Source organism: Heterodontus francisci, chromosome X (assembly GCF_036365525.1).
Source record: "Heterodontus francisci isolate sHetFra1 chromosome X, sHetFra1.hap1, whole genome shotgun sequence".
Lineage (NCBI taxonomy): Eukaryota > Metazoa > Chordata > Chondrichthyes > Heterodontiformes > Heterodontidae > Heterodontus > Heterodontus francisci.
Window position 1 is genome coordinate 2,455,329 of NC_090421.1, and position 17,562 is coordinate 2,472,890.

General features: G+C 43.2%; 1 protein-coding gene across 2 annotated transcripts in view; it reads left to right on the plus strand.

Annotated features, from left to right (window-relative positions):
- The window catches only part of LOC137358522 (arf-GAP with GTPase, ANK repeat and PH domain-containing protein 1-like), a 160,607-nt gene that overhangs the window by 721 nt on the left and 142,324 nt on the right, over window positions 1–17,562 (plus strand). The window lies entirely within an intron of this gene.

Sequence of the window (17,562 nt, forward strand, 5' to 3'; positions counted from 1 at the left end):
TTAACGGAATTCCCCACCTTTTTGAAAAGGTTCGAACTGTGACGTGAATGCACAGTTAACTGGCAAAGTTGCAGTTACCCCCGCTGCCTTATTTTAACAGCTGCTGCCGTGGCTTTCACCGATCTAATGCAATTCTATAATCTGACGTATAAATTTCATCCTGGGGACATTTTTAATTGTATTCCAGGCAATCGGTTGTGATGGTAATTAAGCGTTGTAATGTTCATTTCGAGATACAACACAGTAACTTCGAACAGCCCCTCTGTATGTAAAATGGGTTGTCGGACAGGTGCCATTTGCTGCTGTAAGGCTGCCTGTCTTTCCATTACAGATCAGTCAAGCTATGTAATAGTTAAATTTCCCGACGCTGGAGAGTCTTTCAAAAAAATCTAGGAGCTGATTATAGGATGCCCACGTGTTATAGACAATTTCTGCTTGTTTGTATAATGTTTTATTTGCTTACATCTGAGTCTCCAGGAGTGTTTTGTTTATTTAACTCCCCACTCCCAAACTTGAATAGACCACACTCCACTGCCCGTGATTTTAATTAATAAGTGCGGTTCTGCGTTGGAACATGTTTTAATATACATTTGGAAATTGGATGTTGTGCTCGTTTCATTAAACGCTATCATGTAGTGGCAGTTCTACTTTTTCTGAACTTGGAGTAACACGGGCCTCCTTATTTGTTTGTGTAATTAGCCAGGAGGTTGCTGGACTTGTGCCAAATCTCCTCAGGAGATTCACCTGAAGTCACGAACGCACTAATTTTGTGTTAACAGGCAAAATAATTTCTCTGAGTAATGGATAGAGAGAATACGTTATGAGGAAAGGAAGTCAATTGAAACAAATCTTGTAGAGTGAGTTGGTTTGTGACCACCTAATTTTTTTGGGGAAGATGGGATTGAGGTGAAGAGTGTAATTTCCTCAGGGTTCTTTTGCTTTGCCATCAGAACGTCAGCAGAAACCCCATAAAATGGAGTCTCCATCACATTGATAGGATGCACATCTCCAGTATCTGTATCTCACACAATTTTCAGGTATAGTCACTGTTTTGTCGCCAAATGTGACAGCCATTTTGCCCGCAAGGCTCCCACAATCAGCAAGGAGATGAATGATCTCCACAGTGTTTGTTTTTGATAGTGTTGGTTGAGGGGACGGGGGAATTGTTGGTCAGGACACTGGGAAAATTCCCCATTTTTTGTTAGAACCAAAGAAGGGCCAGGCTTGTTTCTAAACATTTCTCGCTTTCATTTGTGAAATGAGGGCAGGGTCTCCTTCATTTGCCAAGTAATTAAAGATAAGGAAGTTCAATAAACTCCAGGTCAGGAAAAGGTCTTGACTGGAAAGATAGCTATTTCTATTTTATACAGTGTGGAGGACCTGAGTTGTTAAATGACCAATCTTCTTTGCTACAAGCATCAGTTATATATTAGGAATTGTTAGAATTTGTCGATCTGCGTTTTGCATTTAGAATTGTGTAAAATCGCTGAGGGTGAAGTGGTCTCGCACAGCTTCAGCCCCCAGCAAGGGGAGGGGAGAGACCTGGTAGAACAAGAGTGGGGAAGTGTAACTTGGTACGACCCACATACACCACTGTAAAAGCAGTGTCATAAATCATGATTTCTCAATTCGAAACTTGTCAGCAAAAGACCAATGGGGAAATGGACTATCTAAATCATCAAATTCAAAACTTGTCATTAAACAAACTGATAACGGCCCAGAATTTGCAGTTGTACCAATGGTAAAGCTGTCAGCACTCACATTATTACTGTGTAAAACCAACAGCAACTTCTGCCATCCACATGCATGCAGATAAACACAGAAATTAGGAATTTGCAGTTCGTGATGCCCTGTCCCTCCACAGGATGCGCTGTTGCAGTTTTCACAGATGCAGTCAACACAGAATCAGTGATTTGACATGAACTTTAACTTTTTACGCTCATTTCTTGCTGTAAAACCCATTGGAATGTTGAGCCTTGATTGGAGTGTAACAGTTTTTTTATGGCATTCTAAGTCATAATTACTGCTGAACAACCCCTCTGGCCCTGGAAAACTAATTATAGAAGTGCAGAATGTCATGCCTCAGAATAACATTTTAAAAATACCATGATTTTTAAAATCATTTTTTAAAGTTTGATATTTCAGCTTCTCCCTTAATCCCATGTGTATATCCCAATCTTTATTTAGCTTTCTGTAAAATGATTAAAAGGTGACTTATAATTTGTGCTTTTTACTTCCTGGTTTGCTGTCTGTGAGAATTTTTCAATCTCATTGGGTGGGTGTTCAGCCTGCTTGAATATTTCACTGTTCCTGAAAGCCACAGATGGTGCCAGGTTGAAAGTCATGTTGGAATAGGGGAAATCAATGTTCTAGAGCCTGCTAAATCTTTGTGGGCAACTTTCTTTCAAGTTCAACACTTAGCACTGTCCCCTCGTTGCTGACCACATAGTCCACAATGCAAACGATTACATTGAAACCTGTGTCTCTGCACCCCTTACACTCTTTCTTTGCATGCATCACTGGACATAAATAACATTCTGCAGACCTTTCCTTGCTTTTATGTGAATTCAGTTGTGCCCAAGATGGGGAAATAGAACAGTCTAATGCTGGACACACCTTGTATTGCTTCTGCTTACACCATTATGACACCTACCACAGTTCTGTGCCTCAAATGAAGCAGTGCCTAAGGTCTCTGAGCCGTGCAAACCAGAAATGTCCCCGGTCACATTATCTTCAATCCCGGGTCTGTGCTGACTTAGCTGATCTACCATTGATTATCCACAATGACCCTGTGTTAGAAAATGGAAAGTCTGCTGGGGTTCCTGCTCCTGGTCACTATCCAGTAACTTGAATTACAGGTATATGTGGACACTGGATAAGGACTGGATTGGGCTTGCCTGTGATGTCTTCTATTGTCAGATAATCTTGTACACACAAGCCATGTTTGCAATTTGAATAATGGTGTAAGATTTGAATTTGGGAACTTGCAATGGAAGACCATTGCTCTACCATGGAGCCTACTCTGGGATGTCCAGCTAGATATGATGGATGGGGGGGTGGGGTAGAGAGGCCAATTCACTGGTTGCAAGTACCCCACTGGATGGCAACCCAGTACTCAGGCTGGAGCTCTGATCTGCTTGCTGGGGTGTTGACACTGTATCACCAAACTCGATGTGCTCTATTCTCTAGCTGTAACATCCTCCACTTTATTTAACACAAGCCAATCTTCCACATTGAACCAAAAAAGTAGTTCCCAGGCGTAGCTTTATCCTGAGCTGTGGATTTGTTTTTTTTTAATATTGTGCGTTAAACTCTTGGGTTGATGAAAGGTGGAGTCTCCTTTTCATTTCCTGGTGAGAAACTGGAAAAAGCAGAATAATGGCGTGCCTGTGTGGTGTGGATGTTTAAAAGGGGAAAACAAATTTCTCTGATGGCTCCATTACTAAGTGCACTTTTCAACATGAGCCTTACCCATATTGACTTGTTGGGTTCTAGCTTTCATCCCTGATCTTTGTCTGGGCAAGCTCTGAGGGCTGTTAAAGTCAGCCACTGTGTCTCTGGGCTAGGATTTTTTTTTTAAAAACCTCCTACCAGTGTTCTCTGTCCGGATCAATATTCAGTGATTCCTGTGGAAAATGTTCCTATGGATGTTGGATAAGGACAAGAGTGGACTCGGCTCTGAAACCCGCTGTTGTTGAACAGTCTGCCAACAGGCGTTCTCTGGCCAACGCCTGATGAACGGTGACTTGGGCAAGGCACTGGAGGGTGGCCGGTACCTGTGGCTCTGTACCTCAGCAAGAAGTTAATGCTTTCATCAGAGAAGTAGTCGATGTGAAATGTACTGTTTTAATGGCTGTGTAACTCTCATATTTCCAGGTGTTTGTGCAAGAGCTTTGTCAGAGCAGATTAACACACATGCTTGTTAAGCCCATGTCCAGAGGCCCCAGTCAAATATAAGGCTCCCACAAAGGGCCCTGCACAGATGTGAAGCCCCTTGTAAAACTCACCATAGCACAGGAAAAACAAAATATTTAAAAATACTGGCAGAGTTTGTGTTTTAATGGTTTGGGAGGGGGAGGTGCGGAGGAACCCTGAATGTTCTTGGTATCAAGGGCCTCGAATTCTCATCCTGGGTTTTAAAGATTACTTGCTGATCAGTGTAAATATTGTAGATGCAGTTTTCACCCTGCTACGATGTATACACCAGTTGTTATGTACATCCCAATAGAAGTAAAGCTGTCTGTAGGTGCACTGAACTAAAAAGACACAGTTCAGATGCAAATTGTTACGAATCTGACAGACTGCGGATGTGGGAGGCGGGTGGGGGCAGGAAGCAGAACAGAAGGTTGAATTTCAAACTGCATGGTTTTGTGGTCCAGGGACTTTTTTTCTTCTGAAAGATAGGTTTGAACAGAAGGGAGAAAGGGGAAAGAAAACAATATTTTCTGAAAGACTGAACAGAGTAATGTCTTGGATTTATCACTGAAGGAGACCAGATCTGTAAGCATTTGCCAGCTTATGCCACCAGATCTGAATTATGTTCTCTCTGAGAAACCCATATCCTGTAAATATTTAATCCACGTTATTTTCTTGTCTAATTCTGGCATCAGTCCACAGTAGGGTGGTTTTATATGTATGTAGTGTTGAATAGTACCCATCCGCTGTGTGTTTTGCTGGAAACCTTGTATCTTATACTGAGTGATGACTTTATCGCTGACTTGCATGAGGTTTCTTTTGCTCTGTTCAGTGCTGTCAGACATAACTTCTGTCAAGCAAATTGTCATATCTTGGAAGAGGGAAATGACCAATTCCTAATGTTTTGGAGGAGAATTTGGCCTTTTTGGCAATTTCTAATTCTTTCCCCTTACCTGTTTTCTCCTGATTTTGGATGGGTGGAGAATCTAATATCTCTCCTCAAGGGCCATTTTCTCTGTGAACCTGGGCATTGAATGTTGGTAGACTGTTTGACTATGGAAGCTATTATGGACGAGCCTGATCTCATCCTCTGCTCTGTGTAGAAACAAAAAACAAAAGCAAATATTGTTGTATAATGCAATAAGTTGAGGTATGGGGCGAATGTCCATGAAATCTAACCTTTTTATTTTCACTGATCTGTACAGTTCGTTAGCAGGTATTCCCGAAGAGAGATGGTATTCTTTGTTCATGGAATCATAGAATGGTTACAGCACAGGAGACCATTTAGCCTGTTGTGCCTGTGCTGCCTCTCTAAGAGCAATTTAACTAGTCCCACTTCCCTGCCCTTTCCCCAGTAGCTCTGCAATTTTTTTCCCCCTTCGGGTGCTTATCCAATTCCCTTTTGAATGCCATGATTGAATTTGCCTCCACCACACTCTCTCAGGCAGTGCATTCCAGATCCTAACCACTCGCTGCGTTTATATAAAAAAAAGTTTTTCCTCAATTTGCCTTTGGTTCTTTTGCCAATCTCCTTAAGTTGGTGTCCTCTGGTTCTCGACCCTTCCGCCAATGGGAACAGTTTCTCTCTATCTACTGTGTCCAGACCCTCATGATTTTGAACACCTCTATCAAATCTCCTCTCAACCTTCTCTTCTGTAAGGAGAACAGAGAAATGAAATGAAAATATCTCTCTCATTTTGTGGATCTTCCCCTGTCTGAACATCATGGCCCCTATATACTATCTTCCCAAGGTAGAGAATGAAGACATTCAGGATGACCTCTATCTCTGCTTGGTGCCTCTGTCATGAATCACTCGGATCAGTAGCTGACTATATGCCAAGTCTCAGGTGTAAAACTGTTTCAATGCTCCATTGGCATCATGTGTGGGGCTCCAACCAGCACTGCCATTTTTTTAAAAAGAAAAACTGGGTCTTCTATGAAATCAGGAACTGCAACCCACTTGTCCAGTTCCACTCAGCAACCTTGCAGTCGGTAAGAACTTTGAATAAATGTGGGGGAGGGGGGGGGAGCTCATTCTGAAAGTGCTTCATGGCAGCAGTCATTTCACATCTTGTTTAGCAGATAAAATGTTCATGTGTGGACTTAAGGTAATGAAGTGGTGGCGGAAGTGAATAACTAGGGTTGTTGATAGGGCTTTCAACTAAAAAGGTGAGGGGAACATATAAATCTGAAGAGAGAAAAGTCAAGGCCATAGTGTAGCGAGTTGGGTGAAGATATGCAAACTGTGACAGAAAGGGACAGAGTTTAACGGTAATTGTACATAAGTGAATGAGGGCTTTACTTGAATGCACAAAGCATTTGCGACAAGATAGATGAATTAATGGCGCAAATAAAGATAAATGGGTTTGATCTAATAGCCATTACAGATATGGTCACATGGTGACTTGAACTAAATATTTCAGGGTACTTGTTTCGAAAGCACAAACAAAATGGAAAGTGGGGAGTGCGGTGGGGAGGTGACCCTGGTAATAAAGGATAACACAAGGACAGTAGTGAGGAAGGATCTTGGTTCGGAAATGCAGGAAGTAGAATCAGTACAAGTAGAGATGAGAAATAACAAGGGGCAAAAAAAACACTAGTGGGAGTAGTTTGTAGGCCCCATAACATTAGCTGTACTGTTGGACAGAAGAATAATCAAGAAACAAGAGGAGCTTGTAATAAAGGTAATACAATAATTTTAGGGTATTTTAATTTTCATGTAAGTCGGACACATCAAATTGGCAAAAGTAGTTTGGAGGACGATTTCATGGAATGTATTAGAGTCAGTTTCTTAGAACATGGTCATAAAACCAACCAGAAAAGAGGCTATTTTAGATGTTGTTTTGTGTATTGAGACAAGAATAATTAGTAATATCATAGTTAGGGTTCCTCGAGGGAAGAGTGATCATAATATAAGAATTTCACATTGAGTTTGAGAATGATGTACTTATGTCTGCAACTAGAGTATAAAAGCCAATTACATAGGTATGGGGGCGAGTTGGTTAAGGTGGATTGGGAAATTGGATTAAAGGTGGGTAGGTATTTTAATTTTCATGTAAGTCGGACAAATCAAATTGGCAAAAGTAGTTTGGAGGATGGTAGGTAAGCAATGGTGAGCATTTAAAGAAATATTTAATAATTCCCAACAAATATACTTCTATTGAGAAATAAAAACTTCATGGGAAAAGTGATCCATCTGTGCCTAAGGTTAAGGATTGTATTTGATTAAAGAGGCCGATAATGTTGCCAAGACAAATAGTAAGCCTGCTATGAGAGTCTTAGAAACTAGCAAAGGATGACCAAAAAATTGATAGAGAAAATAGGATGAGAGTAAACTAGCAAGAAATATAAAAACTGATTAAAAGAGCATCTACAAGTATGTACAAAGGAAGAGTCACGAAAGTAAATGTGGGTCCCTTGGAGACTGACGTGAGAAATTATAATGATGAATAAGGAAATGGCGAGACATCAAAAAAATATTGTCTGTCTTCACAGTAGAAGACACAAAAAAAATACCAGAAATAGTAAGAAACCAAGGGTCTAATGAGAGTGAGGAATGTAAAGTAATTAGCAAAGAAAAAGTACTAGAGAAATTAATGGGACTAAAAGCCAACAAATCCATTGGATCCACTGGCCTACATCCTAGAGTTCTAGAAGAGGTGGCTGCACAGATAGTGGATGCACTGGTTGTGATCTTCCAAAATTCCCTAGATTCTGGAATGGTTGGAAGTTAGAAAATGTAACACTGCTATTCAAGAAAGGAGGGAGAGAGAAAACAGGGAACTACAGGCCAGTTAGTCTGATATCAGTCACTGGGAAAATGCTGGAATCCATTATTAAGGAAGTGGTAACAGGGCATCTAGAAAATCAATGTGATTAGCAGAGTCAACATGGTTTTATGAAAGGAAAATCGTATTTGACAAATCTGTTGGAGTACAAAGGTAGCTGGGAAAGTAAGCGATGAGGAGGACAGAGTCTGCAAAGGGATATAGACAGGTTGTGAATGGACAAGAAGGTGGCAAATGGAGTATAATGTGGGGAAATTAGGTTATTCACTTTGGTTGGAAGAATAGAAAAACAATATTTTTTATAAATGGTGAGAACTATTAAATGTTGGTGTTCAAAGGGATTTGGGTGTCTTTGTAAACGAAACACAAAGTTAACATGCAGGTACAGAAAGTAATTAGGAAGGCAAATGGTATGTTGGCTTTTATTGCAAGGGAGTTGGAGTACAGGAGTAAGGAAGCCTTGCACAATTGTATAGGGCTTTGATGCGACCATACCTTGAGTACTGTGTACAGTTTTGGTCTCTGTATCTAAGACGGTGTGCAGCGAAAGCTCACTAGATTGATTCCTAGGCTGAGAGTGTGGTCCTCTTAGTGATTGACTAGAATGGGCCTATACTCTTTGGAGTTTAGAAGAATGAGGTGATCTCATGGAAACCTATGAGATTCTGAGCAGGTTTGACAGGGTAGATGCTGCGAGGCTGTTTCCCCCTGGCTGGAGAATCTAGAACTAGGGGGCACAGTCTCAAGTCTCAGAGGGTCGTGAGTCTTTGGAATTCTCTTCCTCAAAAGGCAGTGGAAGCAGAGTCTTTGAATATTTTTAAGGCAGAGGTAGATAGATTCTTGATAAGCAAGGGGGTGGAAGGTTATCGGGGGTAGGTGGAAATGTGGAGTAATCAGTTCAGACATGAACTTATTGAATAAATTATTAAACATTATAAATTATTACTTGGGCAAATACATGGCGATGCAGTGTAATGTGGATAAATGTGAGGTTATCCACTTTGGCAAAAACAGAAAGGCAGATTATCTGAACGGCGATAGGTTGGGAAAGGGGGAGGTGCAGCGAGGCCTGGGTGTCCTTGTGCACCAGTCGCTGAAAGTAAGCATGCAGGTGCAGCAGGCAGTTAAGAAGGCAGATGGTATGTTGGCCTTCATAGCAAGAGGATTTGAGTACAGAAGCAAGGATGTCTTGCTGCAATTATACAGGGCCTTGGTGAGACCACATCTGGAATATTGTGCGCAGTTTTGGCCCCCTTATCTGAGGAAGGATGTTCTTGCTGTGGAGGGAGTGCAGCGAAGGTTCACCAGACTGATTCCTGGGATGGCGGGACTGACGTATGAGGAGAGATTGGATCAATTAGGCTTGTATTCGCTAGAGTTTAAAAGAATGAGAGGGGATCTCATTAGAACCCTACAAAATTCTAACAGGGCTGGACAGACTAGATGCAGGAAGGATGTTCCCGATGGCGGGGGAGTCCAGGACGAGGGGTCACAGTCTAAGGATAAGGGGTAAGCCATTTAGGACTAAGATGAGGAGGGATTTCTTCACTCAGAGAGTGGTGAACCTGTGGAATTCTCTATCACAGAAAGCAGTTGAGGCCAAATCATTAAATATATTCAGGAAAGAGTTAGATATAGCTCTTAAGGCTAAAGGGATACAAGGAGAAAGCGGGAACAGGGTACGGAGTTTGGATGATCAGCAATGATCGTGTTCAATGGCAGTGCAGGCTCGAAGGGCCGAGTGGCCTACTCCTGGTCCTAATTTGTATGTTCGCATAAGGGACCAGCCATTTAGGACAGAGATGAGGAGAAATTTCTTCACTGGGAGATCTATGGATGATCATACGTTGAGTCTATTCAAGACTGAGATCAGTCGATTTTTGGACATTAAGGGAATCGAGGGTTCTGGGGATAGGACAGGAAAGTGGGGTTGGAAGTTGAAGATCAGATGATTTTATTGAATGGCGGAGTGGACTCGATGGGTTGTATGGCCTACTCTTATGTTCCTATGTATTGATTGACTGTATCTAGTTAGTGAAATGATACGATGAACAGTTAGAGTTGCGTCTCCTCCCCTGACTGGTTACAGTTAAACATTTGAAGGAACGTGGAATTTTCTAAATTCTCATTAGGGTGCATTTGTGTTTTTGTAGCATAGTATCAGTTAATTTTCTTAGCAAGTCAGATTTTGAATTCTGTTAATCAATACTATGTGTGAAATCAGATTCTGCTTCCATTGTCTGAGGCCTATCACTGCTGAAAATCACGTATGTATTCCCTCCTCTTGGCTCCAGCGAGGTGAGTTGATGAATGCAACTGGAAAATGGGTCCTGAGCAATGAAATGGTGTTTAGTCTTCGACATTTTAACAATTGATGAACAGCAGCATTATGTAGGCAACAGACACCTAGGCCTCGGGCAGTGCCATTCGTAACCCAGCAAGCGTGTGTAAGATTACAGAAAATGTACAACACAGAGACAGGCCATTCGGCCTAACAAGTCAATGCCAGTGTTTATGCTCCCCACGAGCCCCCTTCCACCCCACTTAATTTCACCCCATCAGCATATCTTTCTATTCCTTTCTCTCTCATGTGTTTACCTGGCTTTCCCTTAAATGCATATTTAACTATTTGGAAAATTTGTATTTAACGTCCAAAATGTGGGTGTGATTAATGTCAAAAATGAAGGTTGACTTTTCAAAATCTTTAAACTCATCCAGCACAAAACAGGCAAAGCGGGTGTACCAGTCATCATACTGAGGATTGTGATGCAAACTTGTGCCCCACTGTACATATTAACAGTTTAAGGCAGGCGGGGGAACCTTTGGTCCATCTAGCCCACCCATCCACAGTACCCCCTTGGTGCATTTCTAATAACCCTGAAACCCATTTATTCTGAAGAATCTGTCTAGTCCTTTCCTGCAACCCATTCGGGTATCTTCCTCCACCCATGGATGTGTATCAACGATGCAATGAGTTGAGGCTTCAACTCCATTCTCACCTATTTCAAAAAGAATGTATTTCTAGCCCACCCCTTTCCCTCCAACATTTGCAACTGGGTTTTTCTCTGTGTCTCCCTTCCCCAGCAAGTGAGCTCTGTGCCTGGTGCGGATAGAAAGCAAGTGGGCAGCTCGTCACATTTCCTCCCCTCTCCGTGGAAACAGATCTCCAACCTTACACTCTCCAGCTTGGTCATAGTCGTATCACCTGTCTCACAACAGCAGTTCACTTTCTAAAACTAGTCGCATCAATCCTCGTTGAGGGGCCTGTGTGAGCGTGGTGGGAGAAGGAGAGGAGGAGAATTCCACTTGTTTCAACAGTTGCCATTTCTGAATTTGAGAAAAGGTGCTTTTATCTTGCTATCTGAACCTCACCACACTGCTACCCTGTTTAGTTGGAAACTGTAATTGTAAACATAGGGGCGGCACAATGGCGCAGTGGTTAGCACCGCAGCCTCACAGCTCCAGTGACCCGGGTTCAATTCTGGGTACTGCCTGTGTGGAGTTTGCAAGTTCTCCCTGTGTCTGCGTGGGTTTTCTCTGGGTGCTCCGGTTTCCTCCCACAGCCAAAAGACTTGCAGGTTGATAGGTGAATTGGCCATTATAAATTGCCACTAGTATAGGTAGGTGGTAGGGGAATATAGGGACAGGTGGGGATGTGGTAGGAATATGGGATTAGTGTAGGATTAGTATAAATGGGTGGTTAATGGTCGGCACAGACTCGGTGGGCCGAAGGGCCTGTTTCAGTGCTGTATCTCTAAATCTAAACATCTTGGTACATTCTCCTGGGTTAAAGGGGCAGTATCTTTGTGGAAAAAAATGGCCATTTTATTTAGTCCTTTTTAGGAAAGAAAAGAGTCAAGTACCACTTTCATTACAGTGATGTACACACAGTTAAAGCAATGCCTTAGAAATATTTCACAGAGGATTGTTCGAATATGGAATGCTTTCCCGTTGGGAGCTGTTGAGGCAGTAACATAATTTCAAAGGGCATTGCATCGGTATTTTTAAAGGAAGGATATAAAAGGATACAGGGAAATGAAATTAGAGTAGACAGCTCCAGTTGAAGAGCCAACACCAGCACATGTGGGATGGGCCGAATGGTATCCTCTGCTGTAATTTCCATGGCCCTGATTTTAATTCTGGGTGGGTGGTGGGATGCGTAGAAGCTTACCCACTGGAGCAGAAACCAGGCCTGGCATACTTTAACTCCTGGGCCTAATTAATATGCTGCCAGGATGGAATGGGCAGGAAGTGGCTTCCAGCCTGCAGAAAATCAGGCGGTCCATGGGTGCCCACGAGTATGCAGGTAGCGGTAGGGAAGGAAATTCCGGGAGCGTCTCGCAAGAGGGAGGTGGGGTGAATCCCAGGCAGGGAAGACTTGAACTTTTCTTGTGGGGCCAGGAGGAGAACCTGCCCCATGAGGAAAACAAAAAAAAACCCTTCTGGTTCCACATCCCCTTCTTGCTAGACTTTAACTAGTGGGAAAGCTGCAGTGGCCTCCCACCTCAGACCGATGTTAAAATAGTAATCGGGGCCCAATGACATCATAGGATCATCTACAAATGTCACAGAGGACCCCAAGAACCAATCAAAAGATATGGGAAACCTATCTGTTCCTGTACATATTCTGACTGGCACCTTTTAAACTCCAGCACTGTTATGATGGGATTATAAGTTTGGAGTATAGCAGTCTGGGTTCACCTGTGGTTGTGATGCAGATCATTTTTAATAGTTCATTTCATGAGTCCAGGCCTGTAACTCAGGTCATGTCACTGGTTGGCTCCAACCTCTTGTGCGCATCGTGTCTGGGTTCAAATAGAAACTCAAATTTTGCACAAACAGAATCTCTATCTCAAGTAACAGATTGTTCCTGAAAGCCCTGGGAACTGAACCTATCCAAAAAAATACCTAATACCAGAGACACCACCCTTTTGACAAAAACAGAGATGTTTGTGTTTTTTTTTAAAAAGACACTCGGTACTAGTTGGGCTGTTACTGTTTGGAAAAGGAGAAATGTTATGACAACAACTGTATACTATACAGTCAGTAGCTGTCAGAACCCAGGCTCTATCTGCAGGAGTTGGGAAGGGCAGCCTGTTACTTATAGATAACTGAGCTGGAGTCCCCTGCAGAAGATCAAAGCTTCAATTGTAGTCTTGAAATGTCAGTCCGGATGTTTCATTGTGTCTTCCATTTTATCTTTTTGTTCCTTTTCCTTCCACTCCCACCATACATAATTAGCAATTGAAAACAGTTTGGTGATTTGCTCTCCCTGCCTCTGTCACTCTGGACTTTGTTGCAAGGAACTGTATATAAACTGGTGCAGATACACATTTATATGCTTTACTTTCTTGAAGTCAATGGGGTGTAAAATCAGGCAGGTTGCAATGTTCCCTCTAAGCTGCGCGGCCATGTAGCAACACAAAGGTTCCTGCGCAGGCCATGCATAAAGTGGGCTCCTTTAAGTTACACGTGCGCATAGCTGCGCACTACAAAATAAAAGAGGGTACGTTTACTGGATGTAAAACCTGAATCTGCTCCATTTCCACTGGATGGGTTAAATTAAAATCAAACCTTTTTTGTGTGGGGATCCCATGCAGTCCCTGGGTCATCTTTTCTAACTTGCAATAGTGTCAGTCACTATTGAAGGAAATATTAACATGCAGAAATCTGACTGCTTTGCAACCTCCCCTCTCCTAGATGCCTTTGTGGATTCCCTGGGGTTGAGTGACCTTAGTTTAATGTTTTGCGATCAATTATATTTGTGAAGCGTGGTTACAATTGCATTGTAACTGTCTGTAATTGTTTGTGTGGATTGTTGTTGGAAGTTAAACTGTTTCCTCTTTTGCATCTGAATTTAAACTCCTATTAATTAATTTATTCTTGACTGACCTGAATAAAAGCACTCGACAGCTGTTGCTCTGGAGAGATGAATTGACTCTTTCTCAACACAAATAGCCGAGAATAGTATTTATACAGCCTGCGATGCTGCATGTTTCCTACAATGGGAGGAGAGGATCGCAGCCACGATGACAGTAAATGTCCCTGAGAGAGTCTCGTCCAATGGCCCAGTGAGTAGTTGTGCCACACAGCCTAGGAAGGTCTTAGATTCAAGCCCTGGTATGAATTGAGTTAGCTGATCTCAGCTGGTTGCTAATGTGGGTTAGAACTGGTCTCAGTTCCTGCCATGGTTAAATAGACTCTGACAATCCTATCCACATTCACGTGAAGACTACTCACATGGGACAAGTACTGTGAGGTGCTTGGCACCTGTTAAACCATACCTGAGCAGGGGAGGAAAATCAGTGAAGCGTTGGGGGGATCATGGCTACAGCTTTTGAACCACTCAATGTTGGTTGTAAATTTTAGAGCTGTCTGCTGTCATTTTCACTCAGACATAGCCTGCTGCTGTATTAGCAGCAAGGACCTTAATTATTGTGCAGCAGGAGTTTCTGTATCAAAGCCAGCACTTTGTGTGCATTAGTATTGGCCAACAGGACTTGTTCATTTCAACCAGGATCTTCTGGATGACTTGGTACCTCGCAGTAATATTGGACTGTAGCCAATGGCTTTTTTTTTCAGAAGCAAAACACAGACCTGTCTAAATAATTCCACTTCCACCCCCACCATGTAGAAGGTGCTGAGTCCTACTAGAGGACTGTTCCAGGAATGCCAGCAGTCCTTTGTTACCCTCCTAAAGGACCCATTCTTAAGCAGGGAAACCAGCACTTTCCAATCATCATTATTTAAACACCAGCAGTAAACCACTCACAGGCTAATGACTGCCAGCAAAAAATCTGGGTGAGTGTCTTGTCAGCTATTTGACAGTGGGAGGCATCACTGAGCCTGATCCTGCCCTGTCGTTGGCCTCCACAGAAGTGTACTTTGCAGTAGAGGTCACTGAATTGGTAGAGTGTGGACCTTGACTTCATTTTGCCTCCTCCTGAGTTCATGGACGCTAGGGGCAACAGCACTGATGTGACCAGCTGACTCAGCACTGAGCAGGCACTGTGCCTGGCACCATCCTGAGCTATATGATTTGCTACCACACCAAGCTTTACAATGGGGATGATTTTTAACCTGACTTGTGTGGCAGAAACCTGGTGGGTGGGCAGTTAAAATGCCATGGGTGATTTGTGCACCTGTTTCATGCTGATCCTGATTTTTAACCTACTTGCAAGCAGGTGGTAAAGCCACCTGCCTGAATATGGCAAGATCCTTCTTCAAATATGCAGATCTGGGTCTGATGTTATAATCAGGCCCCAAGTACAATTTTAACTCTGATCTGAGTGGGGAAACCATTGCAAATTTCTTGCCAGATGATGAAAGGGGGAAGAGGGTCCAGGATCAGAAGAAAGTCATTTAAGGTGTTCTTTTTTTTAATTTTGCTCGTGGGGCCAGAAGTGGGCCTCGCAAGAAGTTAGGTTCCCATCCTTCTCTCCCACAGACCTTTCTGAAACGCCACTCCCCACGACTTAACTTCTTGCAGGTGAGCCTCCAGCCACTGGAATTTCCGCTGGCTGCTTTCTGCCCGTTTGGGATATAGTAGTGGTGCACAGTTGTGTTTTGGACTGGAGAATGGTATACAGTGGAGTTCCCCAGGGGTCGATATGAAGACCACTGCTTTTCTTGATTTATATTAATGATCTAGACTTGAGTGTGGAGGGCACAATTTCAAAATTTGCGTATGACACAAAACCTGGAAGGATTGCGAACTGTGAGGAGGATAGTGAGACTACAAGAGGACAGAGATAGGCTGGTGGAATTGGCAACACATGGCAGATGAAATTTAATGCAGAGAAGTGTGAAGGGATACGTTTTGGTAAGAAGAATGAGGAAAGACGATTTAAAATAAAGGATACAATTCTAATGGGGGTGCAGGAGCAGCAGGACCTGGCGGTATATGCGTTGAATGTGGCAGGGCAGGTTGAGAAAGTGGTTAATAAGGCATTGGGGTCCTGGGCTTTATAGATAGAGACAGTGTCCAAAGGCAAGGAAGTTATGGTGAGCCTTTATTAAAACATTGGTTTGGCCTCAACTGGAGTATTGTATTGAGTTCTGGGCACCACACTTTAGGAAGGATGTGAAGGCACTGGAGAGCGTGCAGAAAATATTTACAAGAATGGTTCCAGGGATGAGGGACTTCAGTTACCTGGTTAGATTGGAGAAGCTCCTTTGAGAACAGAACACTGAGGGGAGATTTGATAGAATTGTTCAAAAATCATGAGGGTCTGGACAGAGTAGATAGGGAGAAACTGTTCCCATTGGCAGAAGGGTTGAGAACCAGAGGACACTGATTTAAGGCGGTTGGCAAAAGAGCCGACAGCGACATGAGGACAAACTTTTTTTATGCAGCGAGTGGTGAGGATCTGGAATGCACTGCCTGAGAGGGTGCTGAAGGCAGGTTCAATCGAGGCATTCAAAAGGGAATTGAATAATTATCTGAAAATAGAAAAAATTTACAGGGCTACAGGGAAAAGACAAGGGAGTGGAACTAGCTGAATTGCTCCTGCAGAGAGCTGGCACAGACACAACGGGCCAAATTGCCTGCTTCCCTCACTGCCACCCCCTCCCCCACTCCATTCACCTGAATATCACTCCCAGTTTAAATTGCCCTGATAGTCTGAACATCGACCAGTGACTAGAATCATCACTTTAAAACGTTTTTTCAGCATTCCCAGAATTTACTGCTTGAGCACTGTGGTGGATTTGGACAATAAACAGCGTTTCCTAGAAACTGAGAAAAGGACAGATGGTCCTGCACAGTGTTTAAGTGGAGCTGTGCAGGATGCAAGCAGCTGTACTGCTGGTACGCAGCAGTTGAACATCATAGAGAATCATCTTCACAAAGGTTAGTGGAGAGGTACAGCAGGTTTTGCTTTTGGTCAGCTGAATATCTGAAGCCTCTGGAAATCCACCTTCCAGAGTCTCTGAACCAAGAGGAGATTCTTAAATAAGGGATGGAGGCTCCCATGTATGTCAGATACCTGGCAGAACAGACAGAAACCAGCTGTGCCCCCAAACACACTGTTGTCTCAACCTATGCCACAGGGTGCCAGGACCTGGCATACACCCACAGTTCTCCCTATGCTGAGTTGTCAATTATTGGCTCTGCCAGGACAGGGAGGTTAATGTGGAGCAAGTCGGCCAGTGCAGGGGTGCCCAAATTTCTTGCTACTTCGGTCTGTACCATGGAGCCCTGGAACCACATTAAACACAGCATCAGCCATGGCTCAGTAGCTGAGTCAGAAGGTTGTGGGTTCAAGTCCCACTCCAGAGACTGGAGCACAAAATATAGGCTGGCATTCCAGTGTTGTACTGAGTGAATGTTGGACTGTAGGAGGGACCATCTTTCGGATGAGATGTTAAACCAAGGTCCAGTCAGCCCTCCAAGGTGAATGTAAAAGATCCCATGGCACTATTTTGAAGAGAATGGGGCTCAGATAATTGACTTCCAACAACCACAACCATCTTCCTTTGCGTTAGGTATAACTCCAAACGGTGGAGAGTTTTCCCCCTGATTCCCATTCACTTCAGTTTTGCTAGGGCTCCTTGATGCCATATTCGGTCAAATGCTGCCTTGATGTCAAGGGCAGTCACTCTCACCTCACTTCTTGAGTTCAGCTCTTTTGTCCATGTTTGAACCAAGGCTGTAATGAGGTCAGGAGCTGAGTGGCCCTGGCGGAACCCAAACTGAGTGTCACTGAGCAGGTTATTGCTAAGCAAGTGCCGCTTGATGGCACTGTTGATGACACCGTCCATCACTTTACTGATGATTGAGAGTAGGCTGATGGGGCGGTAATTGGCCAGGTTGGACTTGTCCTGCTTTTTGTGTACAGGACATACCTGGGCAATTTTC